This window comes from Panthera uncia, chromosome B1, assembly GCF_023721935.1.
Source record: "Panthera uncia isolate 11264 chromosome B1, Puncia_PCG_1.0, whole genome shotgun sequence".
In the NCBI taxonomy this organism is placed as follows: Eukaryota; Metazoa; Chordata; class Mammalia; order Carnivora; family Felidae; genus Panthera; species Panthera uncia.
Window position 1 is genome coordinate 167042616 of NC_064811.1, and position 13787 is coordinate 167056402.

Genomic DNA, 13787 nt, shown 5'->3' on the forward strand with positions numbered 1-13787 from the left:
GGCAGGAAGTAGAATGGTGGTTGCCAGCAGCTGAGTGGTGGGGGGGAGAGGGAAGGACGGTGGGGTGGGGGGCGCTGGTGGGGGAGAGGGGATGGGGGGCAGTTACCCTCAGTGGTTTTAGTTTTGCAAGATGAAAAGAGTTCTAGGGATGGAGTGGTGTTTGTTGCACAGTATGAATATACTTAAAACCACTGAACTTAAAAATGGTCTAGACGGCAAATTTTGTTATGTGTTTTTGTGACAATTTTTAAAAAAGAAGAAAAGAATAAAGTGAAGCCTTGAGTAGCCTTATAATTATTAAAGAAATCTAGTCAGTGATAAAGACAGCCAGTGCATAGCATAGTACTTGCTGTGGGTCAGGCAATACTCTAAATATTTTTTATATTTATGATCATCTCAGGTAGGTGATATTGTTATTCATGCCTATTTATGGATGAGGATACCAAGTCACAGATCCCGTAACTTGCCTAAAGTTGCAAAGTAAATAGGAGGCAAAGCCGGGATTAACATGCAGACACTTTAGCTTCAGATCTATGCCCTTAATCAGTAGTTTAAAAATCTTTCCTCCAAGAACACAACAGTCCCAAATCACTACAGCTGGGTCCTTCCAAACATTTAGGGAATAAGTAATGCCAGTCCCACAGAAACTTTGTAGAGAGTCAACACGAAATCCTGCATTTACCCAAAGAATGCAAGCTTGGTTTGCTTTTAGAATATTAATGAATTTATCACTTAATGGATTATTTCAATAAATTCAGAAATATATTTGATTATAATTCAACATTCGTAATGGAATCCTAGCAAACTTGGAATAGAAGGAAAATTTCATAAGCTGATAAAGTGTATTCATAAAAAACTTACAATGTTTTTTGTAAGTTTGTAATATTTTGTCTTTTACCTTTAGGTTGCAAAATGTAGAAAGCTTTCCCTTTGCTCCCGAGGCTAAGGCTAAGGCTGGCCTACACAGCTTTTAAGAACGCTGGCTGCGTTTTTGGAGTGCGTTCTTCAAGTCCGTGGTCAGAGCTCTGGGGGGGGGGGGGGGCCCACGGAGAACAAACTGGATGAACAAAGGCCTGGTGGTCAGTCTTACCTGGAAATGGGCTGAACACCTGGTGATAACTTCCATCTTCCTAGAAAAGTATCCACTGTACAAAGCACCAAGATTGACCCTAAAAGAACGGAAATTTTATTACGTTTTAAAGAGAACTCGCTTTACCAGTTAAAAAAATTTGGAGCTTCTGGGTGGCTCAGTCAGTTGAGGGTCCGACTTCCGCTCGGGTCATGATCTCGCGGTCTGTGAGTTCCAGCCCCGCGTTGGGCTCTGTGCTGACAGCTCAGAGCCTGGAGCCTGCTTCGGATTCTGTGTCTCCCTCTCTCTGTCCCTCCCTCCCTCGCTCGCGCTCTGTCTCTCTCTCTCAAATAAACATTAGAAGAAAAAAATTCAGTTACTCAAGCCACAGTGGCTCTTCACGGAGCTTCATGTAGACAGACAGGTCAGCAAAATTCTCTCTGAGATCCAGCCGTGAAAAACCATTCTGTACTCATCCGCGAGGACAGTCATGCTCCTGGGTGGCATGACCTTCGTCTCAGACTTCCTTGCTACCTGCCCCCGAGTGACCGATTTCTCTCCTCCTTCCAGTCATTTCTTCAGCCTTTGAGCTTTGGGTTTCATCTCATAGTATGTGTTTGTTGCAGTTGCAGACATGTATTTTTCCTCGACCAGATAGACGGTCTCTATTTCTGTGCAAGAGAATTTGCATGCAACTGGTGTGCAAGAGAAATGGTTAAAATTGACTTTCTAGAGCAAGACGATGGTAGAAGTGAATAAAGCTACAATCCAAATTTCCTCTCACTTCTTGTGTGTTACCCCTATATTCTGTATTCTGTTTTTGTTTTGTCCTTTTGGAATTAAACGACATGGTGGGGCAGGACTTCGGACGTCAGGGAGCAATTGGAAACCATGTTGCGGCCACGGGTCCGAACAGCGTGGGCTTGAGCGATTCGTTAAGTGCCTGTCGCTTCAGCAGCTGAACGGTGGAGAGAAGGGTGGTGCTTCTGTCCAGGAAAACTCAAACCCACATCTTTGCGGAAAAAAAGCAAGTCCGCTTCGGACGTCTTCTGCCACACCCACTGCTCTGCCTTTGATGTTGCGCAAAATCCAGTATCCTTTTATACTTTTATGCACCTTTTAATCAGCTCAGATGTGAAACAGTATCTCTTACAGACGTCTGCGTGCTTTGTCTCCTCTCCAAATGGTGCAGCCAAGTTTAGTCTTTGTTCTGAGGCACCTGCCTTGAGCGCGGGGCGTTCACAGGGGGCCGCAGAGCTTTCACGTCTCAATGTCTGAATCCGCCCTCCCCACCTTCCGGTACGAATGGAGCTGAGGTCCTGGGCCTGCCTTTTCTTGAGGCGGTGGCACCCCATTCCGCGTCATTTTTGAAGAAAATCTCCCAAACGGCTCTTGAAGCAGCGAGGCTTCCCCACAGACACTCACGATTACATGTTTGTCCCAAACTGGCCCCTCGCCTGACCCTGGGTCTGATTTGGCAGGAACCCAGCCTCCATGTGTGTGGTGAGACGCAGGAACATGTGGGTGAAAAGACCCCTTTCTGCCCCGTTTGACCAGAAGGGCTCAGAGGGACCCACAAAAGCTGGACCTCGGCAAGCATGATGAAATCTTCGTCTTGAAATTCTTAACAGAAATAATTCCCAGCACCACCGTGGGACCAGGGGTCTGTGGATTGGGTTTCCTGATTTTGTATATAAGGAGTGTCACTAACAGAGATGCAAATATTTAAAGGTTTTAAATATCATTGGTAACATAGAATGAGCCACACACGTTTTTTTTAGTGGTGAAATAGATGTGTAGTACATTTGCAACAAGATTTTTTTTTTTTTTTATGCTCATGGAATAAGAAAAACTCCTGTCTCGGGCGCCTGGGTGGCTCAGTGGTTAAGCGTCCGACTTCGGCTCAGGTCACAATCTCACGGTTTGTGGGTTCGAGCCCCGTGTTGGGCTCTGTGCTGACAGCTCAGATCCTGGAGCCCGGTTCGGATTCTGTGTCTTCCTCTCTCTCTCTGCTCTTCCCCTGCTCGCACTCTGTCTCTGTATCTCTCAAAAATAAATGTTAAAAAAAAAATATATATATATATATATAAACTCCTGTCTCAAAATTGCTCATGATTGAGAAAATAAATTAATTAAAACATTTTTAAAAATGTTTATTCATTTTTAAGAGATAGAGAGTGTGTGTGAGGGGGCGGACAGAGAGAGGGAGACACAGAATCCGAATCAGGCTCCAGGCTCCGAGCTGGCAGCACAAAGCCCGATGCGGGGCTCAAACTCACCGACTGTGAGATCATCACCTGAGCCGAAGTCAAACACTCCAGAGACTGAGCCAGCCAGGTGCCCCTTGAGAAAATAACCTCATTAAGCCAACTTTATAACAACAGCAGCAACAAAACCATACTAAATTAAAAAAAAAAAATGCTTCTGGGTATTTGGTATAACTTTTTAATGCTTAGTATTATCAAACTATATTTTAAAGCCGTCCATGTTTGATAAAACAGGGAATCAAAGAAAACTGCAAAAAGTAGACAAATGAATATATCTTTTCACTTAACAATTCTACGTTTGTATTCTACAGAAAGAATACCCAGACTATATACAGGTTTGTCCTCCAGAATGGTAATGGGAGTGGTATTTATAACTGAAAAACTAAGAAAACCCTAGATATTCATTCATAGACATTTTGATGATCATCCAGTGGGATAGCACATGACCATTTAAACATGCGTGGATTTAGAAGAAAGGTGTGCATGATATTTCACATCTGTATGTGTTATATCTGTATGTGATCTATATGATATATGATATGTCACATGTATGTGATATATGATATGTCACATATATATGTGAAAGTGTGAGTTGTGGATCAAAAAATACATGAATCCACATTTGAAAACAAAGGTTGTGTACATATGCATGTGTATAGATTCACCATGGATTTGTGTGTTTAAATTTAAGAGCAAGTTAGGAAGGATGTAAATATGAAGAGTTACTGACTTTGAGAGGTGGGATAGGTAGGTGTGTGTATACTTTATACAATTCAAACAAGTGATGGGAGTATTGGTAATTTTTGGAACCGCTTAAAAAATTCTTCCGTATGTAAAAAAAATCCTAAAACAATGCTGTAGGGCAGTATGTAAACCTTAAGGCAGAGCGATGTGTGGAGAAACTTTGAGCCAACACTGCCCTCTGGTGGGAAAATTGTGCCATGCACCAGCTTGGTTTGCGTGGCGGCCCCGGAGTCCGGGGTGTCAGAACGTGGTGAAACAAGGGAGGAAAGAGCCAGGGAAGCGGAGCGACCTTTAAACCTGGGCTGCAGAATTACCCGCTGGACACACAGAGAAATGAAGTGGGCACGTTTGTTGTTGGGGCCAGGAATCTGTATTCATGAAAAGCCTCCCGGATGGTGCTGATAGTCAGATGTGGGTTCATGTGTACATCCTTTTATGTTGAAGTTAGTTGCAGGATCAAGAACATCAAGAGTCTGATGTGGGGCGGAACTCACAAACTGTGAGACCAGGACCCGAGGCGAAATCAAGAGAAATCCAGTGGCTTAACTGACTGAACCACCCAGGGGCCCCTCTTGATTCCTAGTCTAGAAAATTCTTTTTTTTTAATCAATGAATGAAACTTATGTAAACACAATCAAGGAAAAATATTATTTGACCGTCTCAGTTTGTATAGAAAAACCGTTTGATAAACTTCAAGATTCATTCACAATAAAAACTCGAAAAACTAACAATAGAAAAGAATTTCTTAATCTAATTAGGCACATCCACAAAAAACTAAAATAGCCAACATATGACTATTTCTTCCCAGTTTTATTGAGAAATAATTGACATACATCACTGTATAAGTTTTGTTTTTAAGTTTTTATCTAAATGCCAGTTAATTAACATACAGACATTACTGTATATGTTTAAGGGACACAGCATGATGGTTTGATTTACATTATTGTGAACTGATTACCACAATAGGTTCAGCTCAGGTAACATCTGTCTTTTCATATAGGTGCAATCAAAACAAACAAACAAACAAACAAGAAAAGGGGCTCACTCTTGATTTCGGCTCAGGTCATGATCCCACGGTAGTGGATTTGAGCCTTGTGTTGGGCTCTGTGCTGAGAAGGGAGCCAGCTTAAGATTTTTTCCTCTCTCTCTCTGTCTCTCTCCCTCTCTCTCCTTCTGCCCCTCTCCCCTGCTTGTGCATTTTCTTCCTAAAATAAAAATTAAAAAAAAAAGAGAGAGAGAAAAATTTCTCCTTGCGATGAGAACTGTTAGGATTTACTCTTTAACAACTGTCCCATCATACAGCAGTCTTAGCTGTAGTCATCATGCTGTGCATCACGTCCCTATACTTATTTATCTTATAACCGGACGTACCTGTTTTGGCCTTTCATCTGTCTTTGGAGAAATGTCTCTTCAGGTTGTTTGCCCATTTTAAAATTGGGTTATTTGTTTCCTTGTTAGTGAGTTGTAGGAGTTCTTAATACATTTTGGGTATTAGCCCCTTATCAGATACATGACTTGCAAATCTTTTTTTTTCCATCTTGTAGGTTGTCTTTTTTTTTTTTTTTTTTTTTTTTTTTTACTTTCTTGATGGCTTCTTTTGCTGCGCAGAAACTTTTTAGTTTAAAGTCTTACATTTAAGTCTTTAGTCTATTTTGAATACATTTTTGTGAGTGGTATAACATATGGGTCCAGTTTAATTCTTTTACCTGTTATCCAATTATACCGACACCATTTACTGAAGAGACTATTGGTTGAGTATTCTTGGTTCCCTTGTCAGCTATTAGTGGATCATAAGTGTTTGGGTTCACTTTTGGCCTCTTGATTCTGTTCCATTGGTCTGCTTCTCTGTTTATATGTCAATACCATACTTGTTGACTTCTTTAGCTTTATAGCTTGAAAGGAAAGTGTGGAAGTGTGATGCCTTCTGTTTGCTCTTTTCTCAGGATTCCTTTGGCTATTTAGGGTCTTCTGTGGTCTTATATAAATATGAGGTGTGTTTTTGTCTACTTCTCTAAAAAAATGCTGTTGGAATCTGGATAAGGATTGCACTGAATCTATAGATAGCTTTCAGAAGTATTGGCGTTTTAACAACATTAATTTTTCCAATCCATGAATATAGGATACCTTTCCATTTATTTGTATTTTTTTACATCTCTCTTGTCACTATCGTGACCTTTTTAGCATAGGGATATTTCACTTCCTGAGTTAAATTTATTCCTAAGTATTTTACTTTTTTGATGCTATGATAAATGGGACCTATTTATTTCTTTTTCAGAATTTTTGTTACATATAGCAATGCTACTGATTTTTGTACATTAATTTTGTAACCTGCAACTTTACTGAATTCATTGGCTAGATCTAACAGTGTTTTTAGCTGAGTCTTTAGAATTTTCTCTCTATAAAATCATGTCATCTGCAGATAGAGACAGTTTAATGTCCATTGATAGATGGATGGATAAAGAAAATGTGGTTCATACATATGCGACAGAATATTACTCAGTCCTAGAAAAGGATGAGATCTTGCCATTTGTGACAAGATAGATGGACCTGGGGGGTATTATGCTAAGTGAAATAGGTCAGATAGAGACAAATATCCTTTGATTTCACTTGTATGTGAAATCTAAAAAACAAAAACAAAAACGAATGAACAAATAAAAAAGCAGATACAGACACATAAATGCAGAGAACAAAGTGATGATCTCTGGGGGGTGGGGTGGGGGGAGGGGCATGAGGGAAGAGCAAAATAAGTGAAAGGGTATGAGAGAGACAGGCTTCCAGTTATGGGATAACAAGTCACAGAGTTGAAAAGTACAGCATAGGGAATATACTCATGGTATTGTAAGAGTGTTATATAGTACCTAATTTAGCTACACTTGAGGTGACCATAGCATAATATATAAAGGTGTTGAATTACTACCTTCTGCACCTGAAACGTATGTAACATTGTGTGTCATCTATGCTTCAATTAAAAAAAAATACTTTGAATATGTCATCCCTTTTTTTAAAAAAAAATTTTTTTTTTAACGTTTATTTATTTTTGAGACAGAGAGAGACACAGCATGAACGGGGGAGGGGCAGAGAGAATGGGAGACACAGAATCGGAAGCAGGCTCCAGGCTCTGAGCCATCAGCCCAGAGCCCGAGGCGGGGCTCGAACTCGAGGACCGCGAGATCGTGACCTGAGCTGAAGTCCGACGCTTAACCGACTGAGCCACCCAGGCGCCCCTGTCATCCCTTTTTTTCCTGGCTTGAAAAGTTTTGGTTGAGAAATCCACTGATAGACTTATGGAGTTTCCTTTGTTTGTAACTGCTCTTTTCGTGCTGTTTTTAACATGTTTTGTCTTTGTCTTTTTGACAACTTAATTATAATGTGCCTTGGTTTAGCCTCATTTGGGTTCAACATATTTGGGCTTCTTTGGGCCTCATGGATCTGGAAGTCCATTTCCCTCCCCAGGTTTGGGATGTTTTCAGCCAATATTATTTAAATACACTTTGTATCCTTTCTCTTCTCTTCTTCTAGAATTGCTGTAATGCAAATATCATTTCTTTCATTGTGTCTCATAATTCCTGCAGGCTTTCTTCACTCTTTTTCGTTCTTTTTTCTTTTGCTTCTCTGGCTGTGTAACTTCTAATGTCCTATCCTCCAAGGCTCTGATTCTTTCTTCTGCATGGTTGAGTCTACTTCTGACATACTCTATTTAATTCTTCAGTTCAGTTATCGTACTTCTCAACTCTAGGATTTCTGGCTTTCTTTTTTTTGGATGGTTGCTATTTCCTTGTCAGATTTCTCATTTTGTTCATGCTTTGTTTTCCTAATTTTGTTTCATTTAGTTGTCTGTCTGAGTTTTCCTGGAGTTCACTAAGCTTCCTTAAGAGGATTTTTCTGTATTCTTTGTCTGACAGTTTATAGAACTCCATGTTTTTGGAATCAGTTATTGAAGCCTTATTAGTTTCCTTGGTGGGGTCACATTTACTCGATTTTTTGTGATCCTTGATTCCTTACATTGGTTTCAGTGTATTTGAATAATCAGGTTTTTTTCTAGATTTCACAGGTCTGCTCTGGCAGAGACCAATCTTCACTAGTCAGCTCAGTTTGGGTTTCTGGGTGTGTCTGCTTAAAATGGCTTTGGGCAGGTGGGACCTACTATTACGGTCTATTTTGGAGTGTGGCAACCATTCAATCTCTGAGGAGAAGGATAGGGGATGCGCCCTTGGCTTAGAACAGTCAGACAGGACTGCTGGCTTTGCTCCTTATCAATGTGAGGCCGTAGGACAGGCTCTGTGGTGTTCTGGATTCTCTGGCCAGGCTTATGAGATGGTTGGGACTGAATATATTCCGTAGTATTCGGGGCTATGAATTTGCTTCCTCGCCCTGGCAGGACAGCAAGACAAGGCCCACGGCCAGTACGCCTCATTGTTTGGGGTCCTGAATCAGGTTAGAATGTGCACTGAACCCCCCGGTCAGGTAAAAACCGATTTTACTCTGCAGATAAGGAAGCCATGGGCTGTGCTGTCTGTTCGGGTGCCATTGTGCATAAGGCCATGGAATGGGCTCCAAAGCTTCCTATGAGCTCTGGTTAGGTGCCCTGGTTGGACAGGCTGACGGCTGTATTCCCTTTCCAGAAGCAGCTAGTAAAAGCTCTTGCTCTCTTGCTCAAGCCAAGTTCCTTGGCCAAATAGGGCCACTGGACTTGCTTTGCAGACTAGGAGCCGTTCTCTAAGCTCAATCACCATGGGCCATGCAGCTTCCATGGGTTGTCTCCAGCCCTTTTGGTGGGACGGGGCTGGAAGACACTTTCTACAGCGTGTGGGGCTGTATCCCAGCACCCTGGTCTGGGCAGGAGGGGGAAAGGCCCTCCAGGCTACTCTCAATTTCCCAAACAAGCTCTCTGGTCGGGAGGTGCCGGAAGCCTTGGCTATGAATTAATTCCCCTGCCCCTGTGCAGCCCGGGAAGACTCGATGCCCTCTACTGGCTTTGCTCTGGGGGCGATCAGCTCTGTCTGCTCCCCTCTGGGCTGGAGTGCTGCTGGGCCACACAGCTTCCAGGAGTTGCCACCTGCCTTTCTGGTCCGAGGGGGCCAGAAGAGAGTGTCCACGGTAGGTGGGGTTGTAACTCTACTTCTTGCCTGGATGTGGGCAACTGGGCTGCAGGGCTGGCAAAAGTCTTCATTTGAGGAGCCCAGTCAGGCAAATCTGCATTTCATCTCGCCAAGATCCTCAGTCAGAGTGTATCCCTGATTTGGTTCTGCAGAGGAGCAAACCGCTGACTGGAATTACTAGTTGGGCTGGTTCTCTTACCCTTCTATGGTGGCCCATCTTGGTCTCTGCGGCCCAGGGGGTACTGCCGCCTAGCCCCGTGTTTTTGAATAACGTGTCTCATTCTTGAATAGTTATTCGTTGTTCTTGTGAGGGGCAGGAGGAACCTATGCCGCTGTCTCGCTGACTTCAGTTTCGTGCTCTGAAACCACGTTTCAGCAGCAATGACCTTGCCCATATGCTGTGGCCTTTCCTATTATGGTGTCCACCTGGGAGTTTCCTGGATTTTCTTCTCCTGCTCATCTCTTCAGTGCAGTCGTAAGCGGGTCTTGGAGATCCGAAACCAAGAAGGTAGAAATCTAGCCCCTTTACCCTCGTTTCACTGAGAGGCAGCCAAACACAGGACCCAGAACTGGAAGGCTTGGTGAGAATCAGACCCCACCACCCATCAGCTATGAAATCTTGGGCAGGTTACAGCGAATCTTTAAGCCTCCGTTTCCTCATCTGGAACATGGCAACAGGTACTAGTATTGTCCCTCTCATGGTGGTTCAAGTGTCAAGGGAGAGAACCTATGGACAGTCTCCAGCCTCAGTGCGTGGCATCTGATATGTGTGATACATCTAATGCAGTGCGGTGGCATTGAGGGTGGCTAGAAGGCATAGCGACAGGGTGCCTGGGTGGCTCAGTTGGTTAAGCGTCTGACTTCAGCTGAGGTCATGGTCTCGCGATTCGTCAGTTCGAGCCCTGGGTCTGGCTCTGTGCTGACAGCCAGGACCCTGAAGCCTGCTTTACATTCTGTGTCTCCCTCTCTCGCTGCGCCTCTCCTGCTCACACTGTCTCTCTCTTTCTCTTTCTTTCTCAAAAGCAAATAGCGTTAAAAAAAATGAAAAAAAATAAAGGTAGAGCGACAGTTGGAGCCTTGACCACCGATGGTGGCGGTGCCCCAGACGGACCCCCGTTCATTTCAGAGAAGTTCTGTCAAGTGGCTGTTTAATCCTCCAGATAGGGGAGGATGCCTTGAATGAAGGCACTAAAAATTCCAGAAAATAAAAGCTACTTTCTATTTCCAGAGTGAAAAAAATGTTTTTCTAAAAAAGTCTTGCCTGTTTTCCCCGTGTCTTCACATCATAAATTAGACTCTCCTCCACGAGCATGTTATGAGAAAAGTAATTGCTGCACAGTACATTTCTAGACTAACAAAGTGACTTTAGACCTTCAGGGAGCATCAACATGTCAGAAGGATTCAAATATTTCCCCACACCTCTTTTCTGCATGACTTCATAATCACGGGATATTTAAAATCCATGAGCAGGGCACTTCTGGACGCACAGGAGTGGGAGTGAGATTTATTCTGTTTGGGGGGGTGGGTATGGGATGTGGGACACACAGTGTTTCGGGGGACCCAGAATGAGGTGGTGAGGTGTCTGTGCTGGGGATTTGGATGTTCTCGGGGCCTGGGGACTCAGAGCAGGGATGGGGCTTGGAAGTAGAAGACATAAGAGGAGGGAAAAACAGGTGTACCGGGGCTGGGCTGGGGCCTCATGGAGACCAGCTGCATGTTTCAGTGATTTCCAACCTTTGCTGCACATGAAAAGCACTGTAGTGCAGGCTGGGAAATGGCCCCAGAGATGTTAGGTCCTAATCTCTGGAACCTAAAAATGCTACTTTATTTGGAAAAAGGGTCATCGCAGATGTGATGAAATTAAAGATCTTGAGGTGTGGGGGCAACGCTACATCATCCAGGCTGGCCCTGAATGCCATCACACGTGTCATTAGATAGAGGTGGAAGGGGAGTTGACGCACACCGAGAGGACAAGGGGATACGAAGGAGCAGGCGGAGAACGGAGTGATGTGGCCACAGGTCACAGAATGCTGGCGGCCACCAGAAGCCAGAAGGCGCCAGGGACGGCTTCTCGCCTGGAGCCTCCGGAGGGAGTGTGGCCCTGCCGATGCCTTGATTTTAGTGACGCTGATGTCTGACTTCTGACCTCTAGAACTGTGAGAGAAGAGATTCCTGTTTCTTAAACCACTCAACTTTCGCACATTTGCTACCGCGGCTCTAGGCCTCTGACAAAACCACCCCAGTTCCCGGGCCAATCAGATAATGCCTAGGGGGGTGCCTGGGTGGCTCAGTCGGTTAAGCGTCCGACTTCGGCTCAGGTCATGATCTCGTGGTTTGTGGGTTCGAGCCCCGTGTCGGGCTCTGTGCTGACAGCTCAGAGCCTGGAGCCCGCTTCGGATTCTGTCTCCTTCTCTCTCTGCTCCTCCCCCGCTCACACTTTGTCTCACTGTTTCTCAAAAATAAATAAATGTAAAAATAAAAAAAATAAAAAAACCCAAACCTGCTCCGTCTGCCTTGCCTGGATTCTGATTTTCCACCAGCTGGTGGATTTGTGCCTTTCAGTTTCTATACCTGCGGCTTCGGCCAGACCCCCGTTGTACCTGGGGCAGAACTTGCTCCGGTTACATTCTGACTGCAAATGATAATTCGGAGATTTGCCACATCTGTTCAGACTCGTCATCCCAGAAGGTAGGGTAAGGATAGAGAGGGTGCCTTCAGATTCTGAAGAAGTGGCTTCATTTTATTAGCCCCCGAAGTAATTTGCACGAGTTCTCTTTGACTTCAGTTATCTAGCTTCTACTGAACTGCTGGATTCTAAACTCAAAACAGCCGAGAGTTGTGTTTGGCCCTTGGGAGGATTTCACAGGAAGTGAAATGAATCTGCTCTTGGGGATCCTTGTGGGGCCCGGTCTTCCCGATGAAACTCAAAGGGAGTGACATCCCTTTGCTTTCTCATGTGTCCCCCTTCCCTATTAGTGAATCAAGACCTCTCCTCCAGAGGGGGATCACTCTGCCTCCCTCCACAGGAGGCCCTCTATGTCCATACCTGCAGAGTAAGGGCTCCTCCTCCATTGGTTAAAATCCAGAGTCTCCAGGGTTGTGCACAGAAGGAGAAGGTCCTCGTGAGGAGGGGTCACCGACAAAGCAATCTCAATCTTGTTCCTTAAATTTTACAGTTATCCTAGATAGAACCACCAGCCTCAAGAACTGGCCTCTCCACATTTAACCCTCCCTTCCCAGAGCTAAGGGGAGCCGGGACGCTGAAGGACTAGTGAATTTTACTACATAGACAGCACAGATTGCGAAGCAGGGAATGTCAGGAGTATAAAAGATGTGGCTTGCAAAGTAGATCCCACCCAAACTAGCTTGATGTCTGGGCCTTCCAGGCCCTGTGCTGCCTCTCATGGGACCTTTGCAGGACAAGAGGAGCCTTCTAAGAAATTCTCCCTTTCAGCTTTTGATATTTGCACGTTCCTCTTGAGACAGGCTCACTCCCTGGGTCAGGGGCAGGAAGCAGCCCTGTGTTTAGTTTTGGTCCAACAGGATTCTGATTGCTTAATACAGGAAAATAACCAGCCCCTTTGCGGAACGAAAATCACCCATGCACAGTGAGGTGGGACGCTGGGGAATTGCAGTGTTGTCCCTCACGTCTGTCCTCTGATAAGGTGACCTCTTGATGGCAAACAAGGACTTACTGCCGTCCCTTTTTGAATGTATCTCTACATTTTTACTACCTTTTAAATGCTTTTGTATGAAGGGATGACTGAGGCCTAGGGCAGCCTCGGGCTCCCATGTGTGAATGCCTGTGCATATGCGTGCTCCTGTGTCATTGTGGGAGGGCAAATGTCCCTCTGGTCACATAGAACTAAGCGCTTCATACATGTGCAGTGTCGTGGGTACTGTGGGCCCTCAAACACGGGTTGACTGAACATAGAATGTTTCTCTCACTCTGGGGATGGTGGCGTAGGGGTGAGAGACAGGAAGACAGGGAGAGAGTTGTCTCTTCTTGCTGCAAAATGTAAGGGCGGGAAAAAGATAGCTTTGGGGAGCAGGGACTGGGTGAGTCCCAGAATACCCAAGCCTGAAGGTCCTGATGCTGTCCTTACGCTTTCAGAAGTAAATGCCGCTGGGGTTTTTTGCTTACCACGCCAACTACGCTCGCTTTGCCCACCCTCATCCGAATCTTTTCCGGACCCAGCCCTGACGCTCGCAGTCTACCCCTGTGGTTGCTGTTTTGCAGGGCAAGGGTCACCTTCCACTGCAGGTTTGGCTCAGCACCCTTCTCATGCCAGCTCTGAGCAGGTACCAATGCTCTACACCAGCTCAGCTCTGTGGCGGTCCCCCCAACCCCAGACCCAAAGCCTCACCCCCCGCCCCACCCCCACACACTAGCATGGGGACACCTATCCACCTACACCTCTTGTTCTTACAGCCACAGACCTCTGCCTTATTTCCTCCAGCTCCCTGTCCACCAAGATAGATGATATATAAACTTGGCCTTGAAATAGAACTCTTTTTCCAAGTTCCAGAGCTTGAGTGTTTGCCCTGCACTCGATATATTTTTGTCATTTGTCTCTTTATTCGTTCTGTTTTTTTTTAATGTTTATT